Here is a 17,606-nt window from a genome sequence, read left to right as displayed (position 1 = left end):
ATTCATTCAATGTTGCAACTCTTTCCAAAGTCTTCCTTTTTTCTTTTTTGTTGGGCTTGTTCAGATTTCCCCTGCATATGTGCATGGTTTCCCAGTCATCCTTTTATCCTGTTAGATTACATATATATTTTATATGAAATATAAATATATTTTGTATTGTTTTATGAGACCAATACGAACTTTAAATAAATTTAATATGAGGACTATGTAATTTATATTATTCTCTGGTCTACTGGAATAGAAGTCAAACTACTCAGTATAAAATACAAGTAAGAAACAAATCCCATTTCTTTGGTGAATTATTAAGGTATAATGATTTAAACACTCTTACAATATAATTAGTTTTTCATTAATTTAAACTATTAAAATATCTGGTTTATCATTCACTTAAAAATCAGTAAGTTAAGAAATATCATTTTAGGGAAGCACCTTTGCCTAAATGTTGTAAATTTAAAAAAAAAACATATAGTATACAACTAACCCATTAGGTTAGATTAGGCTAGGTTATATAGATTACTTAGCCAAAGAATTTATAAAATAGAACTTTTCTAAATAAAGTACTTTCCAACATAAAGATATCTGTAATTTACCATCTTAATATAGCTATAATAGATAGTACTTTACTGCTTTTTTTGTTACTGATGATGATAATAAAGTGACTAACTGATTATATCTCTGGCAGCTAAATATATACTGAGAAACATGGTAGATTTTCAAAAACCGCCAAGCCAGAGCTTACAGTTTTAACTATGATCTACTGAACTGAGTCTGGTGCTTGGAAACAGGAGGACTGATTCAAATACTATGCTGTGTGTACCTACACAGTCTTGTCCATTATTGGCCTTTTGAATTTTTAACTTATAAAAGCAAATAGCTTCAACTTATCTAAAGAGTATTGTTATACTGCTGAAATGAATAAAAATTATATGTATGGCACTATATTATAAATTACATTCATGCAAATTCTTTTAAAAGGATGACTTCATACACACAGGATTAATAAAATAAAGGCAGAGACAATTTTGTGTTCAAAGACCAATGCCCCTGCATTTTCAAACCTCAAAAAGACTTTGTCTTGATAAACTTATTTGTCATGTCACAGGCTGAAATTCTTTTATCTAAATGGATTAGAGCCAAGATTACTCACCTAATTGCTTTTGTGACATAAACCTAACAAAGACACATGGAACGATGTTCAATATCGCTAGCTATCAGAGAGATGCAAATTAAAACCACAATGAGATACCACTTCACACCAGTCAGAATAGCCATCATAAACAAAGCAACAAACAACAAGTGTTGGAGAGGTTGTGGAGAAAAGGGGACCCTAGTGCACTGTTGGTGGGACTGCAGACTGGTACAACCACTATGGAAAGCAGTATGGAACTTCCTCAGAAAACTCAAAATGGATCTGCCTTTTGACCCTGCAATTCCACTGCTGGGACTCTATCCTAAGAATACTAAAACACCAATTCAAAAGAACCTATGCATCCCAATGTTCATAGCAGCACAATTTACAATAGCTAGATGCTGGAAGCAACCAAGATGCCCATCAGTAAATGAATGGATCAAAAAAACTATGGTACATTTACACAATGGAATTCTATGCAGCAGAAAGAAAGAAGGAGCTCCTACCCTTTGCAACAGCGTGGATGGAGCTGGAAAACATTATGCTTAGCGAAATAAGCCAGGCAGTGAAAGACAAATACCATATGATCTCACCTTTAACAAGAACCTAAACAACAAAACAAAGAAACAAGCAAAATACAACCAAAGACACTGAAATAGAGGACAGGCTGACAGTGACCACAGGGGAGAGTAGAGGGAATTTCAGGGGACATTGGGAAGGGTTCACGGGAACAAACTTAAAGGACACATGGACAAAAACTAGGGGGAGGGTGGTAATGGGAGGGAAGTGGGGAGGGTTGGGAGTGGGGGGCTGGACTGGGAGTAAAAAGGAGAAAACTATATTTGAACAATGATTAAAATAAAATTTTTAAAAATAATAAAAATAAAAATGATTTATTAAAATTAAAAAAAAAGATATCTCTCCAAGGGGGAGAAAGAATGTAATCTAACAAAATAACTTCTATAAAATCAGCTTATGTCAATTTCCTTTAATAACTAATATAGTAAATAAATTATAAATTTATTTTGGTTCATATTTTGTATATAAAGAAAAAATCCTCTTTGAAGAAACATTCTCATGGATACCTCATGAGCCATTTCCATAATGCAGTCCATTGCACTGGACTGCTTTAATGTTAATGGACTAGTTGACAGTCCATTAATTTGAGTAATTTTAAACAATAAAATGATAGTATAATTAAAGAATTTATATGGTTTTTGGAGTTACAAATAGCAAAAGCTATCATTGTTTTGATTTGTTAATTAACTCACGGCATAATTCTGGTTAAACTTGGTTTTACATAAGCTCCAGTCCTTTATTGTTCATTTCCCTAGTCTTGGCTACCCAGTTAACTTGGCTAGTTGCTGTGGCAGGGAAAGCCACCCAAATGACATTTGTATGCAGTCTAGGGTTTAAGACTTTCTTTTTAAAAGCTAGACCTTTGAGAAATCTGCTAGTACGCCATAGTCATTCATGTTTGCTAACATAGTCACAGAATGTCCAAGTTTCTGAGAAACTGCTTTTGTAGTTCAAGGACAAAGAAGACATTCCAAAAAATGTCACTATGACTTCTACAGATACTACTACATGGCAGTAAACTAATGCGTTCATAGAAGTGGTCCCAATGTACCATGTTGGCAAGATGGTATGCCACAGCCCATCCTTCCCACTTAGCTTAAAATTGTAGTCACTATATTAAGAATGACAAATGGTAAGACCCAAGGTATTTTCAGATTAGGTGAGGGGTGGGGGATGAGGAGAAGAAGGAAGGCGGGGGAAGGAGAGAGAGAATGAATTTGATTTTTAAAAAGAGAGAGGCAATACTGCAGGAATAAATCCTGAGAAATGTGATACAACAAGAGAGTGTGTATTCAGGGAGGCCAGGCCTAAGGTGGTGTCTGAGCAGGTGACTTCAGCATGAGCAGGGTGTGGGCCTATTCTTCAGAATCATGAGTCTGGTCTGCCTCTCCTAATGTGCACATAGGCAGAGGCACACATTAGGGAGAATATTTCCTGAATAAAACATCATCAGGGAGAATTTTGAGTAAAATAATGGCATCTTTAATGAGTCCCTCCTGCTGATTTGGAACCCATGACATATCTAGAATGAATTGATCTGTGCACTAGTGTAAAAAATTCCACATTATAGCAATATGTGCAATAATATTTCAGGTCCTTTTCCAAATTTTTCATTTCATTTCCTTTGCTGATGAGGGAAGGAGATGAAACTTTACACTCATCAGAGACAATTCCTTCTGTCACAGCTGCTGCCTGGGAATCCAGGGAGAATGACAAATCTAGAAGGAAACTCTCTATACTTATCACAAGCAAATCACAACCAGGTCCAATGACTCACCGCTCCTATGGCTGTCTGTAACTCGTATTTGGTTTGACAAAGATGCATGGACTACAGAGTTTTCTTTTTTGTTTGTTCTGGCATTAAATCCATAAACTTTCTACAACGTCTCATTTAATTAGAATCTTAAAGATGTGAAGAGCAAAGAATTTCACACATGTAAAATCACAACCTTTCAGAGCTTCAGTTTCCATATTGATAAACTTGATCTAGTTTAATATCATCTATCTCCTGGCATTATTTTGAGCTGCTGCCTGAGAAAGGTGTTTATAAATTGTCTATAAGTATTCCTTATTTTTGTTAAAATCAAAACATGTAATGAATTAATGTAAACTTACAAAAGTGATCATTGTACTGTGGTTACATAAGAGAATATCCCTATTCATAGGAAATACACAATGAAGTATTTAGAGATAAAAGGCCATGAACTAAGACACTTATTCTCAAACTACATGGAAAAATAATATGTATTTGTTCATTTATAATTATATGTAGTTATATATTAATACTATGAGATAGAGAGAAACAGATGATCTGTTACTTGAAGTAAAGGATATATGGATGATTTCTGTACTATTTTTGTTTTTACAACTTTTGTTAATATTGTTATTATAAAGTTTGTGTCTTAATTTTACTCAATGAATCTTGACTGAGGAAAACCAATCCAATTATACATGCATGACCAGAAAATATCTTAAACTACGTGTTTACTCATTATCCAGTTTAGAATCTGAAACCCCATAATAAGTAAAATTATTCCTATTAAATTTCTGAAAGGGTTATATAATTTTGGGTCTACTTAGCTAAGGCAGTGTTAAGCACTCAGAAAAAAAATGGTCACATAACAACTGTATGTAATTCCCTGTGCCAGGCACTGGAGATAAGAGGCCTCAACGTTGCTGTTTGGAGAAGACCAGCCTCTGATTATTGACAAAGGATACCACAGCTTTGAGAGCCGCAGGGGTTCAGTGGTGAGATATATACTGAGGGTATCTGCGGTCAGGAAGACTTCCTGTTGGGCATGAACACTATGTTAGGCTTTGAAATATAATTAGGAGTTAAATAGTGTGCAGGAACCTGGAACATGTTATCCTTACAGAAGGGAAGCTGTTAAAGATGACTGGTTCATGTCACAGGGATTCAGAAGTGAACTGGAAGAGGTTCCTACTGACTAAGAATGAGACCATTTGAGGATCAATAAGGAAAATTACAATGGATTAAAATAGGTTTATAATACTAAAAAGCAAGCCAATGAAATAAAACATAATTGGTAACCCCTGGAGGGTACTAGAGAAGTCATTATTTTGAAAAATAGTATATCAATGGAAAGAATCAAGTACTTAGCAGAAATTTCCTTTGTGAACCATATCACTGGGCAATCAGAAAGTAGATGAGGGAAAGCTCCCCCAGCTAATAAATGTAGAAGAAATGATAAAATTAAAATATCACCACTTTGCAACCCTAAGTGAATTAATGAGTGTAAATATGGATGACCAATGGCTGCTATCATCACAAAAAGAGATTTTCCTACATTAGGTCGCTTATGAGAGAGGAATGCCACATGTCTTATGAAGTAGTTTTGCTGAAAAAAAATCATACCTAAATCTAACTACTCATTTAAAGTAAACACAGAGATGAGACATATTAAATTGCATAATGGAGATGTAATCAAATCCAGACTGGGAAATTCTTCAAGACAAACAAACCTGCTTCCTTAACAAATAATATAATATAAACAAACAACAAAACAACTAAGAAATAGATTGGGATACTGCAGACTAGTAGTCTCTTAAAAGCACAGGAACCAACTGGAATGTGTGAGCCTTTATTTGGATCCCAATTAAAGGAAATTACTTAAAAATTTTATGGCTTTATTATACTATTGGAAATCTGAACACTCAGTATTTAATGACATTTAGGAATTATTGTTAAAAAGTATGTGTGATAATGGTATAGAGGTTATGTAAGAAAAAGTTCCTATTATTTAGAGATACATATTGGACTCTTTATAGATGAAGCATCTACTATGGTGGATTGCCTCAAAATCTTAAAGGAGGGGATCGAGATGAAACAAGACTGGCCATGAGTTAAAGCCAGTTGATGTACACATAGGGATTCATCATCCTGTTCTACATACTTTTGTATTTGTTTGCAATGTCTTTAATAAATGCTTTAATATGCTTGAGTACAGGTTCTTTATTTTACATAAATATAAGTGAAGTATATTTTTCATGCCCATAAATCAAAAGATATGTTTTATATATATTCATAATTAAACTTATTAATACCTAAATAAGAATGTGCTTAAAGGGCAAAGCCGTAGAAATGAAGACAAAAGTTATTCACTCACAATTGATTTCTAGCATTAATAGAAGATCTTGTATGTATGAGACACTCTTCTCAGAGTTTTAATCCATTTTTTTTCTAGATGAGGAAATGGAGGTCTAGAAAGGACAAGTGTCTTGACATAGCTAATAAGTGGCAGAGCCAAGGTTTGGACCCAGGCAGTTCTATTCTATGGCTTGGGCTCTCCAATTCAGTCTATATTTAATTCTGTACTTAATTATTAGGCAAGTTCTCATGTTTTAGGCAGAAATTAGATCACAAGAAATAAGGGAAGCCTGTTCCAGAACAAGGGAAAGGTAAAAGTAAAGGCACAAATATAAGGACCAGCAAGTTACTTGGTATGAGTAAAGCACAGGATTCTGAACAAGAGAAATGCTGTGAAATGAAGTTAGAAAGTCAGACTAGACCAGATCGTGAAAGACCGTGAAGGGTAGGTTAGCAGTGTCAAGACAGCCTCTCGTAACCATTTTGGAGGCACTGACTCTTTGAGTGGAAGATGGACACTATACTTTTTGGAGATTAATGGAGCTTAACCTATAGGAGGAATTATTGGGAGGATCGAGATTAGAAGTAGGAATTTGGTTAGGAAGCTACTCCAACAGTTTAGGCAGAAGCAAGGAAGGCTGGCATTTAGGGTAACAGCATGCGGATGAATAAAAGGGCAACTATGAGTTGCTACAGAAGCAAAAGCCAGAGAGAAATAAGAGTTAACAAAAATGACAAGTTTGGGAGGGTGGTGGTGTTATCAGCGAAGGAGATGTGAAAGAAAAGAGGAAGGATGTTGTTTTGAACATACTGAACATAATGAAATAAACAAAGACATCCACAAAGATAGGTCTAGTAGGTAATGGGGTAAAGTAGATCCAAGCCAGGAGAGAACTCAGGTGTAGGATATAGATTTGGGACTTATCCTGCTGAGAGGTGATGGTTGAACTGGGAAGACAAGTTGAGACTACTGAAGGAAAAAGGGAAGGTAGTTTGGTTTGAGTCTCCAACAGCATTATGAGACTTTTAATACATGAATATTGTTTTCTATTATTTTCTATTCCTCTAGCACAAAACTCAATAAACTCTCTTGTCTGACTCATGAAGAGTTGTAAGAGGTACTAGAAATAATTTTTAAGCAGTGTTTTGATCTCCTAAATGATCCCAGTATGATATTTATTTATTAGTAATGAGGATGGTTTGTTTTCTTACTATCTTATCTGGGAACCAACTAATAGGAAAAGGCCAAATCTCAAAAGCTAACTTGTACTGGAGGACTAAAAACCCCTTTCAGATAATCAGACAAGCAATTCTGTTTTAGACTGAGGCATCTTTATTGCCTGGCCTTTATTACTCAATAGTGATAGTGTTGTGATTCACTGTTGAATTGTTAGCCAAATTTAGCCAATATGAGAAGTAGAGAAAATGACATAAGTTTTGCCTGCCTCTCACATAATGAACTACTGATAAATAAAGGTGTAGTTAGTTGAGAATGAAACCATAGGAATGGGGAAAGAAAACTAAAAATGCTGCCCATATACACATTAAAATAATTTCTAATTTGAGTTTAACATTTCTTTAAAAACTAAAAGATCTGTTTCTTACAGCAAGGCAAGTAGCAAACCATTTTGGAGTCTTTTACAGAACCCATATGATGAGTCAGAATATTTAGTTTAAAGCTTTAAGGGTTCAAATAATTATCTTTTTTACTTACTCAATTAATTCCTCCCATATCAAAACTCAATGTTCATACTTAATTTCAAACTTCCCACATTTTCCATTTATTGCAACCTTGGGCTGAGAAAGCCCACTATTTGACTGGATTTTTTAGGGCACTTTTATGGTATCTACAACTCAATTCACTAGGGGTTCTTTATCAGAGAAGGAAGAATTTTAGAGAGCTCCTAAGTAAGCACAGCTGGGAATCCTTATCAACAATCAAGAACCAACACCACAGGGCAGTTAAACACGGCTGGGAGGCCTTTTGTTAGGTCCAAATCTTAGAAGCCAGGGAATGCAAGAACTATGATGTGAATGCTGGTACTCATGTCTCTAACTTACAGAAAACTTCATGAGCTCATAAGCACTAGATAATTCTATGTGTTATAACCACTTTGCTCTTTGTGAGACCAGTAACCAGGCAATTCTTTCAAGAACTTTAAGCCAGCAGTGTGAGATTTGTTTGAAACTTATTTCAACCACCAGAATTGATGCTTTTCAGTAGCAAAGGAAGACTTTTCCTTCGGTGTAGCCTTGTATTTGGGTCAAGACAAATGCAAAGGTGCTATTGTTTGTACTTCTAAAGTGAGAGGAAATGGGGAAAATTTAGAGATAGGGCTATTAGTTAATAATAGAATACCATTTTTTATAATTCCATTTTTGAGGAAGATTATGGAATGAAGTGACATGACAGAAGGTTTTTGTTTTGTTGTGTTTTGTGTTGGTTAGTCGAGAGTCGGTTATAATCACTGAATATCCATAGGCCTTGAATTGGACACCAGTGGGGTGAGGCCTCTTGATTTTGAACCACCAAATGATTTTTAAAAAGACACCAAAAGTCCTAGCAGGGAAGAGGATTCCTGATGAAAAATTGTGCTCAAATCTCTACTCACACAGTTCCCAATAGCAACTACAAACTTAGAGCTGAGTGGCTTGGCGTTAGAGCCACAAAGCTCAGTGACTTCTTATGTAAATCCAAAGTGGGTAGCACTGATCAGGACAGGTTTCAAAGTATTCCTTGCAGAATGTGTAAGGAGTTACGGCATATGCTCTGCAGTCTGAGTACACAGACTGCCTCCTGGCAGAATTCAGCCCGGATAGGACTCCAGGTGTTGGCAACCTTATGTGGTTGGGTTTGTAGGTTAAAATAACCACTTGTTTCAAATTTCAGCTGTTGTGAAAGAATCTCTAATGGAGCTCATTAAAATGCAAATTTCACAGCACATGCCTAGACCTCTTTTCCAGTAGATTCAGGGACATGGGAGGAGCAGGCATGTTTGAGCACCCAGGAGATTCTGATATAAGTGGTCCGTAGATGACCACTTATATGAGTAACACTTAATGAGTGTTACTCATTATGGAGAACACTGCATATAATTTATACTTGATGCTTTTCATTAAAGTACACCCCACTGATGAGTAACAATAACCTCAGCTTATACCAAAACACATGCCCTCACTTTTCTGACATGTAAAAGGAGGATTTTTTTATACATAGCAATCTGTGTCATTAAACATGTTTACTGACAGACATTATTATTATAATCATTACTTTTTTTTCCATGTCCCTGAACAGCTGCATTACCCTTGACAGGTCAAGGTAGTCACAGTACCCTGGAATGTTTCTGTGGCAGACAAAAACAGCATCCTCCTGTGACTGAATCTGGGTGCACAGTGGGTCAGCATGACAGATATTATTTTTAACGAAAACTTTTCTATGTATATTATTTGAAATGGAAAACACTATAATCAATCGTAAAATTTGCTTTCTTCCTGGCTTAGTAGACTATCTTACTGGAAAAAAAATTACTTTTAAATTTTCATTTTTCTTAACTAAGCAACACAACAACATTGAAGGTCTAGGTTACTACAGCCAACTCTCTAAGTAGAATATGATAAAGAGAATATATGTTTTAACAAGGCTCTGAACTGTATTTTCCAAAGACCCTAATGGACCCATTGGAGGTGTCATAATCTATTAAATTCAATTTATGTAGGTAAAAATCCTTTAAATATGCATTTTATGATAATATGCTTTTTAAGATGTCCCCTGATATATATTATACACACTACTGAACCATAATGACTATTAACACAGTAAAATTAATAATATGCATTTTTAAATGGTCTAAACTTTCAAAGACACCCAGGAGAGACTGTTTTGAGTGAAGTTTTTGAAATAAGGGAAATTTTTACAATATTGTGGACAAAGAAATAAATGTTTGAAGAACTTCGGAAGATGCTCAGTAATGGTTAAGGGAACTTAGGTTAGGGAACTTAGGTTCCAGGATCCATGTCTCTACTTCCTACTCACTATGCTCGTTTTCAAGTGGTGCTGATTTTTCTGATTAAGCTCTGTCTCCAACAGACCTAAGTGCAAAGTCTCTGAGTCTTCCCCCATCCTTTGTCTCCCTTTCTAATGGTGCTGAACGCATCGCTGGACCATGGACCTCTGGTTGGCAGAGTAGGTATTTCTATTCAGAGGAAAGAATAGAAAATGATAATGCCTCTCTGTTTGGCATTAGTCACTCTCCATTAACTCATTGAGAGTCTCTTCCAGTATAAAGTCCAAATTTGCTAACTTAAATAAGAAAATCATTAGGCTGAAGATTCCAAAACCTTCCTACACCAGAAAACTCAGGTTAAATAATTTAAACCTAGTACTATCAAAACTTCAGTAGTGAGCAATTCATTTTCAAGTCTTCTAATGCCCAAGGAAGTAATCTCACCTCTAAAAAACATATTTTGAGGTACACTTTATGTGTTGACCCAAACTACGAGTAGAGAAACCTGTACTACCCAAATTAAATCTAGAGATATTTTTCTCAAATGCTATCAGCTCTTAAATGAAGCCCTTAAAATTAACTCAGTAAAATTAATATGCATAACACTTTAATCAAAGTGTTAATCAAAATAATCAAGATAATCAAAAATTATTTAATCAAAATAATCAAGATGCATTAATTCCATCTTTTTATTGTATTTTATTATTTATGCTATTACAGCTGTCCCAAATTCTTCTCCCTTTGCCCATCTCTACCCAGTTCTGCCCACCACCCCAGTCAATCTGGGGTGCTCATGTCCATGAACTGGACATGAACATCTAGTCTTGTTCATGTCCATGGGTTATGCATAAATGTTCTCTGGCTAATCCCTTCATCTTCTTTCATCCAGCCTTCCCTTCCCCCTCCCCTCTGACAGCTCTCTGTCTGTTCCACATATCTATGCTGCTGTTTCTATTTTGTTCATTAGTTTATTTTGTTCATTAGATTCCACCCTAAAAGTGAAGAAAATTATCAGTCTCCTATGAAAAAGGTTTTAGGCTGAATGCAGATACTTCCACAGTAACATTCAATACTCAATATTAGTAGGCCAATGCCTAAAATGTCCTCAAGAAAAAAATACCGTTCCAAGAATTATAACCAACAAAATTATTATTAAAGTATAAAGGAAAAAATTTTAGGGGCTCTCCACATGCTCTGTATATATAGTTTTCATGAAATTTTTAAGAAGAAAATTAGAAGACAAGCATCAGCCAAACAAAAGAATAATACAGAGACTGTAGGCAAAGGACTGAAGACAGATTCCATGTAGCTGTAAGACTAAATGAAAAAGAAAATATGGGTATTGTGGTTAGAACTAAATGTAAATACTATAATATGAAAAGTGTTGAAATTATACACCTGACAAAAATTAGAAGAGAAAAAAGAGTGGCAATATGAATGTAATAATTCCTTTATCATTTGTGATGAGGTATTTAAAGACCATCTTTAAACCAATAAATTAAGTAACAAAGGTCGCATGTCAATAAAACCAAGGTAAAAACTAAGAAAAATAATGTAATTCATTAAAGCCAGACAATTGCAAGAGGCAAGGAGTGGAAATATGCTAATTCCACCATCCCAGAGAAAGTGAGCAACAGATGCTGAGTGCAGAAATAAGAAGCCTACTTTACTTTATGAATATAAATGACCACAGGAACAAAACTTTTCCAACTTTTGAGGAGAAACACAAAAGAAAACAATAAAATAAACTAATTAAACCCATAATTTGAAAAGGTTCACAAAGAAACCTCCAGATCCTCTTGGCTTTTCTGGTGAGTTGTTAAAAACATTTAAAGAAGAAATGATATAAATATTACACATACTCCTTTGGAGAACAGGAAAGATCACAGCTTCCATTTTATAATCCCAGCATAACTCTGATACCAAAATCTGACAAGGAAATTACAAGAAAGGAATTGCTTAGGTTTTTCATAAACAGAGATGCAAAACTCCTAAAAAAAAAAGGTATTAGAAAATTGGATCTGTCGATATAAAAAAAAAGGGATAATGCATCATGAACAAGAACAAAATCATACTCTTATTTCACCAGTTGCAGAAAAAGCATTTAAAAATTCAATATCTGAATAGGTAGGTATTCAAGGGAAAACTCAGAACTATTTTTTTGATATCCTTTTTCTCAAAGTGTTTCTACAAAAATCTACAGCACAGTTAATTATGAAATATTGAACTATTTTCTTCTGATTGTATGAAGAAGACAAGGATGCCCACTATAACCATTTCTATTCAATATTGTACCAAAAGACCTAGCTACTGCAATATGGCAAAAAAAAATCCAGTGAATAAGAACAAGAATGGAAGAATTAGAACTGTTTATTTATATATAACATGATGATCTACATACTTAGAATTGATTGATTAATAGAGCAAGGTTGCTGGACACAAGGTCAATAAGCAAAAAATATATTTTAATATTCTAGCAGCAAAAAATGGAAAGTTAAAATCTAAAGTTAGTTAAAATAGCACTGAAATATAAAATACTTAGGAATAAATATAACAAATTATTTAAAAATTCTACACTGAAAATTATATAACTAAGAAACAGCAAGGAAAGCCTAAGTAAATAAATAGGTACACTAAATATTGAATGACTGTATATTATCAAAAGATAAATCCTCCCAAACAATCTATAGGTTGAAAGAAAACTCATTCAAAATCTCAGCAGATCGTATATGTGTGAGTGTGGAAATTGACATCTTGACCTTAAAATCAACATGGAAATACCAAGGTCCTAGAGTATCCAAGATAATTTCAATGAGCAAAGTGGAAGGACTTTCACAATTAGTACTTTCAGTACCATACTTACTACAAAATGTCAGTAATTTACAAAATGTATTGGTTCCAATGTAGACAAATAAATCAATGAAACAGAATAAAAGATCTTTCATCCATCTCTTCTCTCTTCTCTATTTTTATATTTTCATTTTTATTCTTTTTTTTCAAAGATTTTTAAAAAGGATTTTATTTATTTATTTTTAGAGAGAGAAGGGAGGGAGAAAGAGAGAGAGAGAGAAACATAAATGTACGGTTGCTGGGGGCCATGGCTTGCAACCCAGGCATGTGCCCTGACTGGGAATCAAACCTGCGATGCTTTGGTTCATACCCCAAGCTCAATCCACTGAGCTACGCCAGCCAGGGCCATTTTTATTCTTATTAAATTACTCCTGTTTCTGCCTGATCCTGCCCTTATTGTTGTCATGATCCTAGTTCAATTTCACTCATATACCATGTGGCAGTTTAGCCAACTGATTCTCCTACCTTCAGCCTATTTTTCTGGTACTTGTTTTTTAAAATTAAATAATTACATAAAATACAAACATAATTTTACATAAATTCCTAAATGCAATTACATAAAATACATTTTAGTACAGATTTGAAAATGTTTTTGTGAAATATTTGATATATACTCAAGGATATACATAATACATGTATCTATAAGTATGTATAATAAAACAAATTAATATATGTATACATGTGTTTTATGACTATAAAATTTATAAACATAAACCATTTATATGTTAAATATAAAATTTGTCAATGTAAAATATTTCTTAGATATAAAGTATTTTAAAATATAAAGTATAAATTATGACAATAACAATAAAACATACTCTTCTTTCCCTACTTTTTTATATAATCCCTTCACTGGATGCCAGTTTTCTGTTATGAACTTGGCATATATCCTTCCAATTTTTTTTCCCCAAACTCATATAATCATAACTGGATACACACACATGCACGCACACACACACACACCATGAATTTTGTCCTCTGTTTGCTTTAAAAAGTTGGTTACATTATACACATTTTTCTGCATTTTAATTTTCTCCCTCAACATTACTTTCTATAAATCAATTTGGACTACCTGATAGAGTCCTAAGTGATTCTCTTCAATAGTTCCATAACACTCTATAAAATAGAAGTACCACAATTTATTTGTTTTCTTATTAATGAGTATTTACTGTTTCCAGTTTTCTATCACTATAAACCATGCTGCAATATACACCATTAAATGCACGTGGTATACTTTGTATAAATCAGAGTCTCAAGGAGTTTGCTAAGGAAAGGGATTACCATTAATTTCTTAAGATACATGTTGCCAAATTGCTTTGCAAAAGAGGCTGCAGCTCTCCAGGTCCCACAAGCAATGTATGGGAATGCCTTTGTCCTTAAGTCACATCCAGCAACAGGTGCCAGGGTGATGTGTGTGAAATCAGAGCTCATAATTGCTTTAAATTACATGTCACTGACTACTAGTGAATCTGAGCCTTTTATATAATGTCTAATATTTTGGGGTTTGCTCTGTAGCAAACCTATTCATATATTTTATTTGCTTTAAAAATTAAAATTTTCATATTTTCTCATCAATTTAAAAAACTCTTTGAAAAGTAGAAATGTTAACTGATTGCCTGTTAATTGTATAATAACTTTACTAGAACTATCATTTTGTAAAAAATTTTTGTTATGGTCCTTTACCATTAAAATGTTTAATTTTATATGTATAATACATCTGCCCTTTATTGTCCCTGAGTTTAAAATTTTGGTCAGGTATACCATTGCCCCTAGCTTATACTAACACAAAATATATATTTTATTTTGGCTTTTACATAAATCCTTCATCCATTTTGAATTCATTTATTTTATAAAATGTAAGATATTTTTCATATGGATATGCGCAGTGCAGCCAGCACATCTGTGGAATAAGTCATCCTTTCCTTTGAACAGAAATGTAAACACTTATTAAATTCTTATAAATTGTAGGATCAATTTCTAGATTCTCATTGTCATTTTACCCACCTTTATATTACATGATATAATATTTATGTTCTTATGGTGACTTTATAGAATGATATGGTGTGTAGTAAAGCAAATCCAACCTTACTCTTGTTCTTTCTTAAAGTTTTGACTATTTTCAGGTATTTATTTGTCCATATAAACTTTCAGCAATTTTATCCAACTTCAAAACAAATTATATAACATGTTATAATTCCTATTTGTATTGTATTAAATTTATATATTAATTCTGAATTAATGAACTTTTATATTGTAACTTTAAAAAATGGTATGTACTTCACTTAATCTTATTTCGTATCCTTTGATTTTCTTTGTAGATATGTTCTTTTCTCATTCAAATTTTCCCAGATTTCTTATTGCTTTTGCTACTTTTAATAGAATATTTCCTATTTATATTTCTAATTGTTTATAGCTAAGGTATGAAACTCTTCTGTCTTTTCAATATATCTCTTACCCAAATTCTTTTGCCAATTAAAATATTTTCCTACCATAGTCTCTTAGGCGTTCTATCTACACAATCAGACTAAAGTAAAGATGAATAAGATTAATCTCTTCTTTCCAGTGCACATAAATTATTTAATTTTCTTGTGAAGCACTTGTGATTTCAATTTTAATACCTTGCTTAATTTTGCTCATTTAATCTTTAAACTAGCTCCCCACCCTTTTTAGAATATTTGTTTTTCTATGTCAGATTTTGAGAAATCAGCTGACAGTCTTATGGGAACTCCTTTATCGGTTAATTGTCTGATTTTCTCTTGTTGCTTTTAAGATTCTCTCTTTATCTTTAATCTTGGGTAGTTTAATTGTGATGTGTCTCATTGTGTCCCTCCTTAGGTCAAACTTCTTTGGAACTCCCCAAGTTTCCTGTTCTTCCTGGAAGTCTATTTCCTTCACCAGATTAGGGAAGTTTTTCTTCATTATTTTTTCAAATAAGTTTTCAATTTCTTGCTCTTCCTCTTCTCTTTCTGGCACCCCTATGATATGATGTTGGAACATTTAAAGTTGTCCTGAAGATTTCTAAGTATCTCCTCATGTTTTTAAATTCTTGTTTCTTTATTCTGTTCCGGTTGAATGTTGATTTCTTCCTTATGTTCCAAATCATTGATTTGAGTCCCAGTTTCCTTCCCTTCACTGTTGGTTCCCTGTATATTTTTCTTTATTTGCCTTTGCTTAGTATTCACTTATTCCTTTATTTTGTGACTATGCTCAATCATTTCTGTGAGCATCCTGATTACCAGTGTTTTGAACTCTGCATCTGATAGGTTGACTGTCTCCTGGTTGCTTAGTTCTTTTTCTGGAGTTTTTATCTGTTCTTTCATTTGGGCCATACTTCTTTGTCTTGGTACATCTGTTACATTGTAAGGGGTGAAGCCTTAAGTATTTGCCAGGGCAGGGCAACCCACTTAGCTGCATTGTGGTGGAAGGGTCAGAGAGGGAACATGGCTGCTTGCTTGGCTCTCACCCCACTTTCAGTCACTTCTCCCACTTCCCATAAGTGAATTGGGCCCTTCTGGTGCTGATTCCTGGGTGGCTGGGTTTGTGTACATTCCAGGACCCTATGGGTTCTTCCTATGGACTCTCCTGTGAGACTGGGATTTTCTCCAGCCACCACAATCCTTACAGGTTTTTACAGCCACAGATTTTGAGGTTTTATTTCCCCTTGGTGGAATCCTGGGTTGTGTAGTCTGTCTTGCACCCTTCTTGTTCCTTCCAGTTTATCTGCACATGAATGTGGGACCTCCAAGTCTGCCAGTTGCTACCTTGCCTGCATCCTTTCCTCCTTGGCTACCCATCTTTTCCCCTCCTACCAGTCTGGATGAATGTTTCTTTTTTAACTTCTTGGTTGGACTTCTATACAGTTGAACTTTCTGGCAGTTCTGGTTGTTTTTTGGTTTTGAAATTGGTTGTTGCCCCTGTTTTGGTTGTGTGAGGAAGCAAAGCATATCTACCTATGCCTCCATCTTTGCTGGAATGTCCATTTCTTGGTTTCTTTATTATTGTTTATATCTAGGTATACATCTTGCAAAATGTCTGCTTTGTGAACTTAATTTTGTCCTAGGAAGCATGAGTTTTTCTAAATATCCCATGAATATTCAAAATAATTATCTATAGGATAAATAATTATCTCTCTCTCATGTGTATATATATATACACATGTATACATTCAGATATGACAAGTATATGAATAAGACAAGCTTAAATGAATAAGATATAGCAAGATTTGTAGATGCCAACTCAAATTATACCTGAAATTTCTCTGTCCCTTCTCAAGAAGCAAAAGAGGAAATGACAGTAGAAAGGCTTTATGTCAACTCACATACTTATAGAGGTAACATATATAAAATCCCTGAGAATTCTTGTGACAATTTGAGGAGGGAGATCATAAGAAAATACTGGACATCTGGTTAGTTAATTATTGGAATTTAAGGTCAGTAAAATTTGGGGTTCTTTGGTAGACATGACTATTTATTAGCAGGCAAAGCCAGGAATTCACCACTTATACTTTAATGATCAAATGCTAAAACTTTGGCTACATTTCATGCTCTTTCTTTTCTTCAGTCACAGAAAGGATAAAATACCTTAAGTTGCTTTAGACTCTTAACTGGCAGAATCAGCCTAGGCTAGAAGCCAAATCCATTTATTCTCTCTTACATGAACACTTTCAGATTCTATAAATGGCAAGAATAAAGAAAATAGAGAGCTTCAGAAATTCCTGGGAAATGCCAAGCAAAAAGCTTACCTGAAGTCTCATTTAAGCCAGCATGAGTATTTTAAAGGGACATGAGCCTCTCTAATCTTTTGTCTGGAGACTTCACATGGGCCTTCTAGTAGGAAGATTCTTCCAGAGATAACAAAGTTCTCTACCATAACGATTGCTTGCTTGGAGGTCAGGTGATGTCCTTACCCGGGAGAGTGAGCTAAATATGCCAGCAAC

The 17,606-nt window shown here is 34.2% G+C and overlaps 1 protein-coding gene and 1 non-coding gene across 2 annotated transcripts in view; both read right to left on the bottom strand.

Moving 5' to 3' along the window:
- COL19A1 (collagen type XIX alpha 1 chain) overlaps window positions 1-17,606 on the bottom strand; it is a 331,257-nt gene that overhangs the window by 197,177 nt on the left and 116,474 nt on the right.
- Window positions 9,094-9,219, bottom strand: LOC114495890. Its single transcript, XR_003684550.1, has one exon. It is a non-coding gene; the product is annotated as a small nucleolar RNA SNORA77 (small nucleolar RNA).

Source organism: Phyllostomus discolor, chromosome 4 (assembly GCF_004126475.2).
Source record: "Phyllostomus discolor isolate MPI-MPIP mPhyDis1 chromosome 4, mPhyDis1.pri.v3, whole genome shotgun sequence".
Classification (NCBI taxonomy): domain Eukaryota; kingdom Metazoa; phylum Chordata; class Mammalia; order Chiroptera; family Phyllostomidae; genus Phyllostomus; species Phyllostomus discolor.
Note: the sequence above shows the minus strand (reverse complement) of the source record. Positions and strands in the feature narration are given on the sequence as shown.